The sequence below is a fragment of the Chrysemys picta genome, chromosome 8 (assembly GCF_011386835.1).
Source record: "Chrysemys picta bellii isolate R12L10 chromosome 8, ASM1138683v2, whole genome shotgun sequence".
NCBI classification, from domain to species: domain Eukaryota; kingdom Metazoa; phylum Chordata; order Testudines; family Emydidae; genus Chrysemys; species Chrysemys picta.
This window is the reverse complement of record NC_088798.1, coordinates 83,090,542-83,106,523: the sequence shown is the minus strand read 5'-3', so window position 1 is coordinate 83,106,523 and position 15,982 is coordinate 83,090,542.

Sequence of the window (15,982 nt, the reverse complement as noted above, 5' to 3'; positions counted from 1 at the left end):
ATACTTTCCCAACATCAAAGTGAACCAAGACTGCTAGATGAACCATCTTGACCAACATGAAACAGGACTTTGACATTGTAATGCATTGACATCGCTCTCATTTAATCCTCTGGGTTCAGGCAGCTCTTTTTTTTTTTCTTTTTTTTTTTTTTAAAGCTAAGACAGGAAAAAGAGGATATCCTAAGGACACTTAAGCAGCTCGTAAGAGAACAGGGATAAAAAAAGTATTTTCAGCCTTGCTTTGCTTTGAAAAGAGAATAACACCTAACAAACAATGTAGGGATTGTCAGTTGAATGTCACATATATTGTTTGGTGTTGTGAAGTTTCTCTCATTAACCATTAAGTTAAAATAATAGTGAATTGATTCATCATACCAGCCTTGTAGTGACTAAATTGTATCTGATTCATACTGCTAAATTGGTGCCTAAAACGATAAAGGCTTTAGCACCCCTATGCCCCTCCCCCCAAAAAACAAATGCAACCTATTGTTCAAAATAAAAAAAATAGAAAAGAAATGAAAATTTTCTACTGTAATGGACTTATGTATGACTCCTGAGACTGAGATGCTGTCATTACAGAAACAAAGTAATTACTTTTTAGGAAAAAGAATGTCATCACCAGAATCACAGAAAGATGGTGCCAGCTATATGTAGATTAGTTTTATTTAGGAACTAACAAAGATTTGTTTAAAAATGCAATAGCTAAGAAGAGAGCGCTCACAAAAATATGAAAGATCAAACTACCTGTAAAACAGATAAGTGCTATGTACAATACATTTCACGCTTCCTTGGCTTCAGACAGATAAGCACAAGTTAAATTTTGTGTGAACCTGCCTAAAGCTGTGAGCACTCCATTAGGTTCTCAGGTATTTGACTAATTGTGATTATATATATTGGGTTCTGATTGCGCCAACAAGAAATGCAGCAAAAGTATTTTTCTAATAGTATTAAAGAAACACCGTAAGGACCAAAAATTGTCTTTATTTTTTTTTAAGTGTTAACATAATCTAATATTACTAGTAACATTATCATGAAATAAAAAGAAACAATGACAACTGTATTCTTTGGAATATAGCATTGCTTTGCATAGTTTTTATCATCCGGTACTTAGTACAAGTGAACTAGAAATCGAAACTGACCGCAGACAAAAATGCAGCCAGCTACTCTATTTTTATTATCTAAAGTACATGAAATGCCAAAATTAAATAATTCCGTTGATGAAATTAAGATTTTTAACATACTTTCAGGTTTAGCAATATAACATATCATTTTACAGGTAAAAAATTATTTAATAACAAATATTATTTCTCACAGAGCTCTTTTGATTTAAAATAGGTGTTTACTTACAGACACTGCAGATACATGATTAAATTATGATAGTTTATTTTTCTTAGGTTGTGGTCTAGTGAAGAAACCTATTTTGTACTATCTTGTTATTGTTATTAAATAAATCTTTCCTGATAATTAAACAAAGATATTATTTAAATAAAACACCTTCTGTAAAATACTGAATGCAAGGTCAAAAAATCATACTGAATTATGGCTCTATTAATCATGATGATTCTCTGCAAATAACAGTGTTTTTAATAGTGAATTGCAAATGTGCAGTCCTCATCTAAGTATACATAAATGCTTGCGCAAATTATTTTCAAATTGTTCTGTATCTAGGCACATGAAAAATATCTAACTGCAGGTATGGAACTGTAGATAATTGCCTATCAAATTATTTAGACAGACTGCAGTGCAAGTATGTATTATACTTGCTTATCCAAACTAGTAAGAAACGTTTTATAAAGACAAAAATTTGGGGGAAAGGAGACACTTCGAGGGGTTTAATTTGCCTGAGAAGCTGTTCCCTTTATCTCTGCCACACACACACCCCCCATCAGAATGGCTATTTTATATTATCCCATTTTTTTGGGCTAGACAACACTATGATGTGAAACTGGAAGGTAAGAAGGAGTTTAAAAATCCTAAAATGGTACAGTTGAAAGGCAATGTATCTGGAATTAATTATTGACATTGTTTTGTTGGGGGTTATTGAAGGGCATATGAGAGCTTCCATTTCCTTTGTTGCTACATGGGGGAATTGGGGAGGGCATGACATATGCACTGATGTAAACACGTTTTTTGTTTTTTCACAAAGGTCTTATCAAAGGACAAGGCTTTTCCCTGAGAATAATCTTGTTTTTGACTCGTTTGGGTGCCTAAGAGCTCAGATGTGTATGTGAAATTTTTCACACCATGAATATATGAGCAACTTACTTTGTACCAAGTTCAAGGAACACAAACATTTTTTTTTTAATTCTCTCTTTCTCTCTTTTGAGAGAAGAGAGGGTGTTGAAGACAGCCAATTTGATGTCAGGTCTTTCTATGATCATAGGTGCCTATATACTAAAGCCATTTAGCATGCACAGATTTTTCACTTTACTATTACAGAAGCAAACTACCTCATGCCAAGCACAGAAAATACCAATACACATTATATATTCATATTTCCTTGCTTAATAAGGGAAAGGTGTTCCAGTGATTGTTCTGTGATCAAGCAGGAAAAATCACAAGCACTTTTTCTTCTCTCTTTACTCTTTGTCAATAAAGCATCTCCTCTCTTCAGCCACAAGCTATGAGAAATGCATAGTGATTCTTAATAGGAAACATAATGGAAAAATATCAAATTGCACAACTCAGTTGCCAATTATGAGTGCAGGCCTCTCTCTCCTATGGGCTGTAAGTGGGCTTCTTTGTTGTCCAAAATTGCTTCCAGTGGTTTTCAGAGGCCTGCTTCTATGTTTGCTGTTATTGATACCACCTCTATACTCCTGACTGTGACATCTTTCAATGGGAGCTGCATACACATGAACAAAGAAGTCACACTTTTTCCTTGTTTTTTCTAGCATCTCTTTTTCTGTAGTTACTCCTTCTTCCACTGTACCAATGTTGCTACAGTGCTGTCCTGCAAAGCATCTCCCATAATAATGAGTGGTTTGAGGGGCTGTTTGCCGATCAGAAATAAAGCAAAAAATGAAGCGTGTTCAGTAATATATAAAATATGAAAGAAACTGCCCGTCACTTACAGCAAAACCGGTAATGGCATCAGAGCAAAGACTCAATTCATTACTTTACGGAGCAGTTTTGCCAGTTTTACTCATGTTGGGAAGTACCTTATTCTGCTTCAGATTTCTTACAGAATCAGTGTGAAAAAGGGTGGCTGAACTGAGCCATTAGTTTATTGAGCAAAAATTACTACACAACTCTCTCAGGCAGTAGTCCTTCATTTTCTATCAGAGCCATTGTCCTAACTCTAAATCACTCAATGTTGGCAGAGTTTAGGAGTCACAGGATAGTGAGCTTTCTCCATTTACCACACTTACAGAAATAGTTGTATGTAATTGTTTTGGGCCTGATTCAGCCACTTAACTTACTCAACAAAAAAGTATTTATTTCAGCGGGGTCACTTGTGAAATAAGGTATGTAAAGATGGCAGAATCTGGCTTCTTGTACATATTGGCTATGAAAACTCTCTCTTCAATAGCCCTGAATTGTATCTTCATTATTTCCTGGGATGCACTTGATTCAATACATTCATGAACAAACTAAGCTGCAGGCACATTACATCTTCTGCATCTACTAGCTATAGTACCTGCACCACCATCCCAAATCAACATTTTCCCCTCTAGTTCAAATCACCAAAAATACACTTGCAAGCTGCTTTTATTTCTGTTATGTTTTGAGGTGTTTGTTTTGTTTTTTTCAAGCATAGTAATGAAGAATGCAAAGCAAAACTAAAATGAGCCATTATCTATGATGTAAGCCAAATATATATACTTGTGTTCCATGAAAATGTTCAGTATTCAGCATAAAATGAACTAGTGCAGTTTGGATTTATCCCAATGCTTAGAAGTTAATCTATGTTTTATGGATACAGGATTGCACAAACAGGAGTGGAAAAAGATCACTGAAAAGATATTGTTTTAAATATTCTTCCACTTAACTTCTACCTATGTGTGTTGCTCAAGTACATGAATCAGAATCTGCATCTGTTCCCACATCTCAGAAAGTGTTATGTGCCAAAGAAATCACAAATGATATAATGTCTCTGGCAGCATCAGCTACAAAAATATTCTGGGGATAGGTAGGAAATATGCAGATCGAGTTATGTGGATTCCAACCTTTTCTCTCTTTAGTCTTCTGTTGTCTTCTTTTGTTAAGGAAATATTATATCATTTTTTCAGATTAGTACAAACAGTACGGAAATAAGTAGCACATGGATATTATACTCCAGTTTATATTTAAGACACTTAAAAAAATCCCATGTATTACAGAGAAAACACACTTACCCCCAAGGTAAACCCAATTAAACTCCAATCTGAATCCTATTCTTGTGTGGAGATGTGCAGTTATATTAAACAGTTACTCTTAGAAGTTCTGATATGGATTTTCTAATACATTACTTGGCAAAATTAGCACTGAATAACCAAGCTGTGTTGGATGAATTAGTACCTTAGAATGGCTTATATACAAGGTTGTGCAATTGCACAGTTAAATTAATCACTTGTGGTTAAAAAAAAAAGAGGACTTGACATTCTGATGTTTGTTACATGTTAATTTTATTTACCTATTACATATAAATATTCTCATGCATTTCCAGGAAACCATGACATTTTTCTTCCACTTCCTAAATGCTTCACAAAAGAGAGATCTACTTAGACTGAGAGAAAAAACAAAGCAAACATAAACCATGGTTCAGTCTTTTTACACATAGGGCCAGATTTTAAGGTCCCAGTCTCCATTTTTGTGGATACAAAATATGAAAGCAAAAGTAGTAATTGGAACTTAGTCCCTGTATGCAGGTCAGCACAATTCAGATCAGACTGAAAATCCAAGTCAAGCAAGCTGCTCAGGAGACCTTCTCAAGCTAGGGAGAACCCTGAACATATACTTTGGTATTTGGGTATACAGAACTATAAGAAAATGTTGACAGCCCATGCAAACTCTCAGAAACATTGTTTTTCCTTTCTAATCCTTAACTACAAATTGTGGGCAGGAGATAATATGAAGACTCATGAAATAAGTATTACCTAAATTGCTACATACAAAGATGGGCCATCACTGCAAATTTTGGATCCAATCTGGATGTAAACTTTTCCAGAGTTTGGGGTGTTCAGTTATGGTTTATGGGTTTGGGCTCATCTCTAATTCTTTGATATTCTCTCTAGCACAGAATATGATTTTAATCTTTGTTTTATGCTGTTTATGCTTTGACATAGAATGTGATTATACTGTTTGTGTTATGGTGTTGCACACCTTATTCCATTGCATGGAGACAAATGGTTCGTCTGAATCATAAACAACCCTTGTTTTCAAGCTTGTGGTAGGATGGCAGGATCCTCTGTTATCCCATTCTCTTGGAATGTACACCTCTACCCCGATATAACACAACCCGATATAACACGAATTTGGATATAACACGGTCAAGCAGTGCTCCAGGGGGGGCGGGGCTGCGCACTCCAGCGGATCAAAGCAAGTTCGATATAACGCGGTTTCACCTATAACGCAGTAAGATTTTTTGGCTCCCAAGGACAGCGTTATATAGGGGTAGAAGTGTATAAGCAAATTCTTGCTGATGAACTGAAGCAGGTGTGCCTTGTTAAATTCCATCCTGGCTGTGAAGGACCTGGGATTAGCTCGCTTGAGAGTAAACCAGGATCAGAGACAGACATTTTAAAACAGAAACTAGGTTTAGGTGGCTAGGCTTGGGGTACAAACCTAGCCAGAATATATTATTTAGTATGAATTATTTTTAGTACTAAAGTTAAGCCCCAGAAAAGGAGTAACTTTTGACCTTCTGCAAAGCCTTTTGTTACAGTAGGATGAGGACTTCTTATGGTCTTTCTCTGCTGCACTGTGCAGCAAATTCATAAAGATTTTACAGAAAAGTAGATGTTGAAATTATCCAGTTGTTGAAATTGTGGCATTTATGCCCCAGCCCTGAGTTGGGAGGAAGTGCAGTCCAGTAACAGCAGTTTAAGCACTAGTGCAGGGCAGGTTTTCATGATGCTGTGGTAAAAATGTATGGTTCTACATTATCAGTTTACCTGTCTAGGGTAGCTGCACTACTGCTGTGATTGAACTAGGCAGTGGCGTAGGGATCTCCATTTTAATCTCCTAAGTGAGGTTTGTTTCTAGCTCAACTTCAAGTAAGGTAGCTTGAGCAGGGAGAGAAGAGGGTGGGTAAAGGGGAAGTCTTAAACTGACTTCTTCTGTCTATGTAACTTATGGCCCCCATTATCATCGTATCTGCGCTCCTCAAATTTTCAGTGTGTTTATCTTTGCAACAACCCTGTGAGGCAGGGCAATATTATTATCCCCATTTTACAATGAGGAAAGGAGACACAGAGAGACTTTGGGCTTGTCTTTGCTGTCAAGTTAACTTGAGTGTTGCCCCTAACGAGTCCCATCCACACACACAAACCCTTAACTTAAGTGTGGTGCTGCTTTTAACTTAAGTTGGCTGGCCCATCAGAGAATTTGGGCTATAGCTCGAGTTAACACAACTCATCAGGTGCTAACACAACCACTCTGTGCAGTAACTAAATCATGGTGCAGCACAAGTGTTGTTTCACTGTGTGGTCACTCTCCTTTGAGCTAGGCAAATTCAAGAGAATTTAACTCAAGTGTAGATCACACAAGTTAATTCTGCAGTCAAGGCATAGCTTAAGTGACTTGCCCAAGGTCACACAGGAAGTTTGTGACAGAGCAGGGAATTGAACACAGGTAACCTGAGTCCCAGACTAGTGGCAACCTAACCACTAAAGCATCCTTCCTCTCCTCCTTCCCACCAGGAGCCCTCCTGAGTCTCTTTGGTGGTTTGTGGCCCTTTGGCCACTTCAAACGCTCATGTTCTATTATCAAAAACTAAATTAGGAACAATTCAGTATTCCCTAATGAGATTTTGTAAGCCATAAACAACTACTGAAAGGACATCAGAGCTAAGTCAGAATCAGAGGGAGAAGGATATATAGTCCAAGGAACTGTACAATGAAAAAATTATGAAAAATGGATTCAATCATAAATAAAATAGTATAGAAAATGTTTATAACCTCTTCCCTATTTTTTCTTTTGCTAATATTATGCATTATTTTTCATGTAGGATGAATGTGAAACTCAAAATGAATGAGCCACATTGTAATAGCAACAACCCACATCTGTGTGTGCATTACTAACGTACTCGATGAGCCTGTAGCTCCATGCCATTCAATGTGTCCTAGGTGTGTGAAGGCAGCCTGCTAATGCACATGCTGGCTGGGTTGCTGACTTAGCAGTGTTGTGTGGGGAATCTGCTAAAGAAAGCTGCCCACACTGTACCTGTCTCTAGCTGGTGCTACTGTATCTGCCTCTCATTTTCAGGAGTCTTACAAATTTATCACAAACATTTAAAGAAGAAAAATGCATTGACTTTTCTAAAAGCAATGTGTTAATTAACATCAAAGGGATGAAATTTGACTTGCATTGCCTGGTGAGTGGCATTCTTCCACAGTCCTGGTTGCTATGGTGATGAAGGAAACTCGTTTGTTCTGGGTCACTCCTAAATTTGCACATGAAAGCATTAGAGATTACTGCTGTCTAATCAAGTTATATGGAAAAGTTTAAAGGGAGGTACAATGTTTTATGGCCATCAACCCTCAACAGAATAAAACACAATAGCTGAAAAAAGGGATTATCTCTTGCTTTTAAAAACATACCAGGAAACTTCAAAATGGTATAAAAGCTTTTTTAGCCATACACCTTGATTTTTTTATGCTACTTTCTAAATGAGGAATGTAGAATCACATTTCTAATAGGGAATTAGTGTACGTATTGCCAAACTTCAGGGCCAGATTCCGCATAATGAGTAAGGCATGTGGCATGCATTCATTAAATGATTTTACATTTGAACTGTAGAGTCTTCTATGTCACATTCTTTGCCATTCTCACATCACTATTAAAGTACCAAAAATGTAGTTACATTGAGAAGGGTTGGAATTAAATCCTCAAAAACAAGGCAATCCAGGGCAGACTCCAGAATTCCAGCTGGAGGCCTCACAGGTAACCTTCACCCTGTTGTGACTAGATGATGGAACTGCACAATTGCTCAATGTTTGAAGAGGCTATGCAATGCCCTAGGAAATGACAGAGTTATTTAACAATATCCGACCATATTTCCAACAGAAATTACTTTTTTTATTTGGACTAATGCCAGTCTTTTGTTATTATTTTAGTGTAGTATATTATGCTTAAATAAATGTCCTTTATGATCTTTTTGTTCAGTAGTAAGAGAGGAAGAGAATTACCTAATGTACATGTACTAATAACTTGTAATAAAACCTTCTCTTAACAAATTGATTTTACAATTGTAGAGCTTTAACTATAGTGATGCAAACAGAACCATCATAAAACACATTATTATTCACATGATCTCTTAATATCTATGATTGTACAATACCTCTGAGGGACCAGAACTTAACAAACCTAGAGACCAACTTAATAAGTCTTTTAATAGTTAACTTCAGTAGAACAAGCATGTATGCTCATTTCTTAATTATATGTAAGTATATTCTAGCTATGAAATGTCGTTGTCATGGAAGCAATCAAGAATCAGCAATAAGGAAATTATATTTGATTGACCAAGAATCTTTTTTAACAATACAACGTGCTTTCTTTTTAATAATACATAAATGTTGAAGAAATCTCTTTTTAAAATATTTCATTTAATAGTGCCATACTAATATATAGATATCTTCTCAGTGCTCAGTGCCACACTAATAAATATCTATATCAATATATCTTTTAAATATATACCTATATATACACACACAGACACACATCTTTTAAAAGTATTTCATTTCTCAGTGCCTAAGTTTTTACATAAATGTAGGCACTGAGAAATGAAATATTTTTAAAAGATGTGTGTAACATACAAAGATGTTGTCATTCATGCTCAAATTCAATTTGAAATCAACAGGAGGAACTTTGGCCATAGCTAACATTCACTTTGTGCTGACACAATATTAGAGAGACATCTCTAATATCCTGGGACTGACATGGCTACAGCGACACTGACACAATATGTTAGCTAGGGAAGGCAGAATAAGAAAAGAGAAGATTCTCATTTGTTAAGTGGAATATAGACTAGTCTTGTGATGTAGGTGTGACACACAGGGTACGTCTACACTGAAAAAAACCCAAAACACAGCAGCAAGTCTCAGAGCCCAGATCAACTGCCTTGGGCCAGTGGGACTCACACTATGGGGCTAAAAATAGCAGTGTAGATGTTCCCTCTCTGGCTGGAACTCAGGCTCTGAAACCTGGTGAATGGGGAGCTTTTCAAAGCCCAGACTCCAGCCTACGCGGTAATATCTACATGACTATTTTTAGCCCCGTAGTGCAAATCCTGTGAGTTCAAGTCAGTTGATCCAGGCTCTGAGACTTGCTGCTGTGGGGTTGGTCTTTTTTGTTTTCATTTTGGTGTTTGTTTTGAAGCATAGGCATACGGACAGTTACAATACAACTGGTAGCACCCAGAAAGTGTGTGCATTTGCGCACACATGCATGCTCAGAAAGGATAATTACTATGAAAAGTAGTTTTTAAAAAAGAAATCTCAGTTGTATATGCATATATCCATGGAAGAATTAATATTATAGAAATAACTATTAGAGTAAATACATACTTATATTATTCTTGTTATTATTTATGCTGTATTCACAGTGAGCTAGGCGCTTACAGGAGGATGTCAATTCTGTGCACCTTTATTCTCTGACACACATCTCCCTTCTTTCTTTATCCCATCACACACTACAGCCCCTTCCCCCCACACCTCACAGAAATGGAATTGCATTTGTCAGTGAAGCAGAAATGTGTTGTTTCTATAATTATTTAGTCAGTCGACTCACTTTATATGCTCTAGGCCCTAATATTCGACTGTGGCTTGGGAGCACTCAGCATACCCTCGCAGGGGGTGTTTGTACAAAGGTGGTGGTGATAAGCCATGGTTGGCCTCTTTGAATCCTGAGCTGGTCATGGGTGGGAGGGCTCCTCACCACAAATTTGAGAAACAGTCGTAATTACACCAGCTGCCAACGGCCCGAAGGACGCGATAAGCTAGCCAGAGATTGCTGAGGCACAGGGACACCCTGGTCTTGCTTCTTCTGCTGATTCTACACTATCCAATTGTTCTGGGGATTGGAAAAAAAGGAGGTAAAAACATTAGCAAAGGAAGAGGAGACACTCTCTCTGTAATTTTAGCAGCACCAACCAGGAGGAGTGGAGCTCTCCCCTATGATTTTAGCAGAGGGGGGAGCTATACACCTCACAGTCCACTTTGACTCCAGTGCCACTGGAAGATCCTTCTATGCTGGGATGATTCTCCAGTGGCTGGCAATTTTGCTTAGGTAGCAAAGTGCAATGCAGCCCAAACATAGGAGAGTATTTAGGCCCTACTGTTTTTTAAGAAAAGCAATGAGCTTCTTTTTCCTAATTTTTATTTATTATTTGTAATGTAGTCTGTTTTATATCCACAACAACTGCAGCAATTTATTTAATTATTACATTACCACTGTTTTCATAGGGAAATCTCTTAAATTTATGTGTAATGCGTTAATGAAAGTTAAGAATACAAAATAAAATCTGTACTGTGGTGATGTGTGCTGTATGATCAGGGCCCAGACATTCCAAGGGGAAAAAAGGGACATGAACCCCAAAGAATATGCAGTTGAAGAACTGATTGTATACAATGCCATTGTGATATAATAATATGTTGGGTAAGGTCTTTTTTGAAAGCTTGTAATGTTCTGAAGTTGGTGGCCATTATGAGATATGGTTACAGACTGTGGTTATGAAGCTATATATATAGAAAACTGTGCTCATAACCCTGTACTACAATTTCAAGTACACCTCACAGCAGGGAGGGGTACTTCTCAAGCCAGGTATTTACACAAAACTAGGCACAAGTAACAATCCATTGTACAACCCAGAAAAAGGCAACAACATGAGCTATTAAAGTTAATGGAAAGACATTGAGATAACTGTGGACATCAATAGTGACAAGAAAAAAAACTGAAAAACCACTTGTAAAATGGAAGGAGTTTAAAGTGAAAGGTTTCTAGAAACAGAAGGACAGTCACTTGGTGGGTGCTGTTTATGAAACATTGGCTCCCCTATATTTCAGGGGGTATGCTGGGAAACTGTTCAAAGGCAATAGGTAACTTGTATTAGAAAAGGGATTTTATCTAATATGGAATTGCAAAGCCAAAGATTGTGTTGTTATGTCTATTTTATTTTTAAGGTGCCACAAGTACTCCTGTTCTTTTTGCGGATACAGACTAACACGGCTGCTACTCTGAAACCTGTTTATTTTATGTGCAACTTGTATATGTTTGCTCTCCCTTCCTATTTCATCTTTGAATCTGTGTTTTTTTCTGTTAAATAAACCTTTAGTTTATTTTTACCCCAAGCAGATCTCCATTATGCAAACTCTCTGGGTGTGTGTGCCGAAACAAACTGGTATCTGGGGATGGAGTGCTGGTTTCATGCCTTCAGGGGGGCAAACCAAAGGGAAAAGTCTGAGAATCTGGGAAAAGTCTGAGAATCTGGTAGCTAAGAACTCAGGGAGGACAGATTTAGGGAGACCCAAGACTATAATGGCTGTTGGTGTCATCATGCAAGGAGTAACTATGCTAGTGGAAACCAGGGTGAGACCTTGTGCTTGTTGGCAGGCTACTGGTGTCAGGGGTTTAAACTAAAGTTGCACAACATAAAGGCATCCAGCATCACAAGGCAGGCAATGACAGATCGCCTTACCGGTCTGGGTGATCCCAAAATATCAAATGTGCCAAATCTATTAACTTCCCATTACAGATGTTTCTGAAAAAATATTAACTTTTTCTATATAGGGGGTTAAATAGATGCATCTTACTTACAAGTGCTGCACAGAAATTGACAAAATTATGGATTGATAAAAACATTACATTTGGTGCCAAAGTGAAAATTTATCAAACTAGTATACTGACAGTATTACTCTATGGTCTGGAAGCAACTGCATTAGATGAAAGAGACATCAAAAGGCTGGAAGTAGTTGAGATGAAAGTTCTTTGAAACATGGCAGGTGTAAAGTGGAATGATTTTAAGACAAATGAAGAAGTCAGAAGTAGAGCAGGATGTGAAATCAGGGTATAGGATTGCTACAGTCGAACAGATTACAATGGCGAAGACACTGTAGAAGACAAACAGATGATAGGTTGCCAAAGAAAATAATGCAAACTCAACCAAGGTTAGTCCGACCTAGAGGCCGACGACTGACTAATTGGTGGGACATTGTACACAAGGACATGATAAGACTGGGCTTAATGGATAAACAAGCCACAGACAGGAATGAATGTGACACTGTGCTGCTCCCTGTGTCTGCAAGGATGGTATGGCATGAAAAGAAGATGACGATATGTGGGGAGAAACTATATGTTCTTAATATGGACCTAAAATGGGCATGAAATTTACCTTGGACATTGTTTTTCAATCTGAGATATATAAGGAAAACACAAGGACAGAGCAAACAGGTGCAAATATGTTTGAGGTTTTCCTGAATCTTTCAGATGAGATACAAATCTGAGGACTTGTCAACATATAGATTTGAAAGATCTGGGTGGTAATACCAGGGATCACTAACTGACAATTCTCCCGGTGTGAAGGAAGATCCCCCACTGGCCTCCTCCTGAGCATGTCTGGGATGTGTCTGAGCTGAGGGGATATAGCAGAGAACTGCTACTCTCCATTGATCACCAGCAGATGTAACAGTCTACTAGCGGCCATTAAGTAAGTAAATCCATTTATTCACATCTGAATATCAGTGCATTTTAGCAGAATTTTTGGAAGCCTTCACAAGCCATTGCTAACTTTGAGCACTCAGCAGCTGACCTCCCAATGATCTGCCACACTCCATCCATCCATCTCCTCAGTGGTCATCCCTCACTACAATGACTGTCCACCATTCCTTCCATAATAACTTTCTCGAGGTTATTTCCATCTCTGTACCTAATATGACCAAAGCACATAATTTTGTGTCTGTGGATTTCCAACATCAGGGTCTGCTTCTCTCCAATAATATTTCTAACATAGGCATTCTTCTTTTTTTCCATCAAGGAGAGGGCAAGTCAGTTTTCTTCTTGTCAGCAGCTTTAGTTTCCCATGATTCACCATGTTAAAAATTAGGCTTTTCATCAGTCGTATCTTCATACATTTCAAGATGCCACAGTTTTTCCTTACTTACTTAAGGGAGCCCATAGCTGAGCAAGCCATCCGTAGTCGTCTTCCAGTTTCTTTGGAACAGCCTCCTTGATTGGATATATATGATCCCAGATAATTAAATTCATCTGCTGCCTTGACAGCTTGTCTGTCGATCATGATGTCTGCTCGCATCCTACTTTTGTCAGTCATGTGTAAAGGCATGCAATTTACATGCATTTTGTCACATTCAAAAACAGTCCATATTCCTCACTAACTGTCTGAACAGACTCCAACATTTAGTGCCTTGTAGCAGTGCCATTAGCATATCTGAGGTTGGGTAAAAGAATGGAAATCCCTACTTCTTCCACTTAGTCAAAACCTTCCAAAGCTTGTCTCATTATACATTCTGTATATATGTTAAAGAGGCTGGGGGACACCCTTGTCTCCCACCCTGCCCTGTGGTAAACCAGGGCAAGGTCACCTACTGCAGTTCGCACCATGGTCTGTTGGTGGTGGTAGAGAATTGAGATTAGTTCAGTGAGATGCTGTGAAATCCCAGTGACTGCCAGTATCTTTCAAAGACAGTAATGTTGGACAGTGGCAAACACTTTTAGGCATTTAGGGGGCCATTAGGCTCCAATGTATTGGGTAACAGATTAGGCCCTTCACTGCTACTGATATCAATAGCACCTATTCAGCAAAATATTTAGGCACATATTTAAGTGCTTCAGTAGATTCGGGGTGCTGTTGCTGACTGTAATGGCAGCAGGATTAGTCCCTGTGTGCCAATTTATAAACAAAAGGGGAATTTTACCTGAGTTCTCAAATAATCCCATGTGAGAGACCAAACTAACAAAAAGGAATACAAAATTAATATAAAAGAAAAGTGAACTATAAATATAAAGCATACTGAAGATATGACCCTTACAATGTGAAAACCCTAAAGCCAGATAGCTGCTGGAAACTTATCCTCTGGGATATTGGACTACTCCCCCCCCATTCCCTGGGAGCTCATTCCTGGGGGGCTGGAAGGGCCACCCCCATTGGTGGGAAACCATTTTTTAAAACTCACTTTATATCCTCTTGAAAAGAGAACCATGATTTACTTAAAAATAAGCATATGATTACCAGTTTCTTAGTACTCAGGTTTGTATGATTCATACAGGGTCATTTGTAGAGTTGGTCAAATCCTGAAAAACAATATACAAGAACATTTATTTGAAATCCAAATGGTTTTTCCATTCAGCCCCTTATTGTTAGTTATTCATAAACAGGGTTTTTCTTTATACAATTCCCCATAATCAGATGCAAATAAGAATATTAAAGCATGAGCCAGAGTGTTTCCTATCCTTCTCTTTGAAATCTTCCATCTATGCAAGTAGTAGAAATGATACCATCTGATTTTAGCTGACCAATAGCACACCATGAATAATGAACTGAGAAATGAACAGTTCTCAAGCAATGCAGAGGCGATTTGATCTAAAAAAATGTCCAATAATTATAAACATATTGATAATCATTCCATTGGCAAATGATCTATGAACAGAAAAAAAGACTGTGACTGATATTGCAACCTCAGGCAATATCTTTGGGGACCATGTTGTATTAAATTTATGTATCAGTGTGGTCCAGGGGTTGTATGCAACTCCAGTGGCCAGGAACCAAAAATGGGATGATTAAGATGAATCACTTAGGTTGTAAACACCTCAATTGAAGTACCACCTCCTTTGCATATATGAGTTCAAACTGGGTTTTTCAGGGACTAAGAGATAAAGAAAAACCTTTTGACCTGAGCAGCTACTCAAAATTTGGGATTCTCTGGGTGTTCTGGTTGGGAACAGAAATTGGTAGTAGTCAGGTATTTCTGTGATGCAATCTTGTTTATTTACAAGGAATATACAGAGTCTTGTGTCTCTGAATGGAGAAGGAACCAAGAACAAAAAGGAGCAGTTTCTTAGTTTACCAGCTTCTCAAATATCATTAGGCCACATCAGACCCAAAAACGCTCTCTCTAGCTTTTTCCAAGGTCACCCTGTGCTTATGGGCTCCTGCTTGGTTTTTCTTGCCTCTTTTCCTCTGCCTCTCTCTGTTTTTGTCTGTGGCCTCAGTATCTGTGTGTTCTCTCATACTCCCAAACATCCCACTACAAACGTCTCCAGTTATGTTAATTAAAGAGTGAATTCACACTTATCAACCTCATCAGGATTGTAATCCAGCCTGTAACAAGGTTTCGTCCAGCTCATAATGAAAAGACTGTGTTTAGATTGATTCAGGGCCTTTTTCTGATCCAATAAACAGACGGGACCTTTTGTCCAAGGGGGCCCCAAACCTTGCTGAAGATTTGGAAAGACTAATCTATCAGGGCTCCATAAGATTGGATCATAGAATATCAGGGTTGGAAGGAGATCATCTAGTCCAACCCCCTGCTCAAAGCAGGACCAATCCCCAGACAGATTTTTGCCCCAGATCCCTAAACGGCCCCCTCAAGGATTTAACTCACAACCCTGGGTTTAAGCAGGCCAATGCTCAAACCACTGAGCTATCCCTCCCCTACATGAGTGGCCTCTGGTAAGCTTTTAGCATTTGTATAGAAACTTCTATTGTTTCTAAATTGGTTTCTATTGTAATCCTTTTACTTTAAGAATACAGTGTTTTCTTTTAGACAGAGCTGTGTGATAACTTTTAACTACAGGCAATACGCTGTTTATAGCCGTTGGAGACAACACA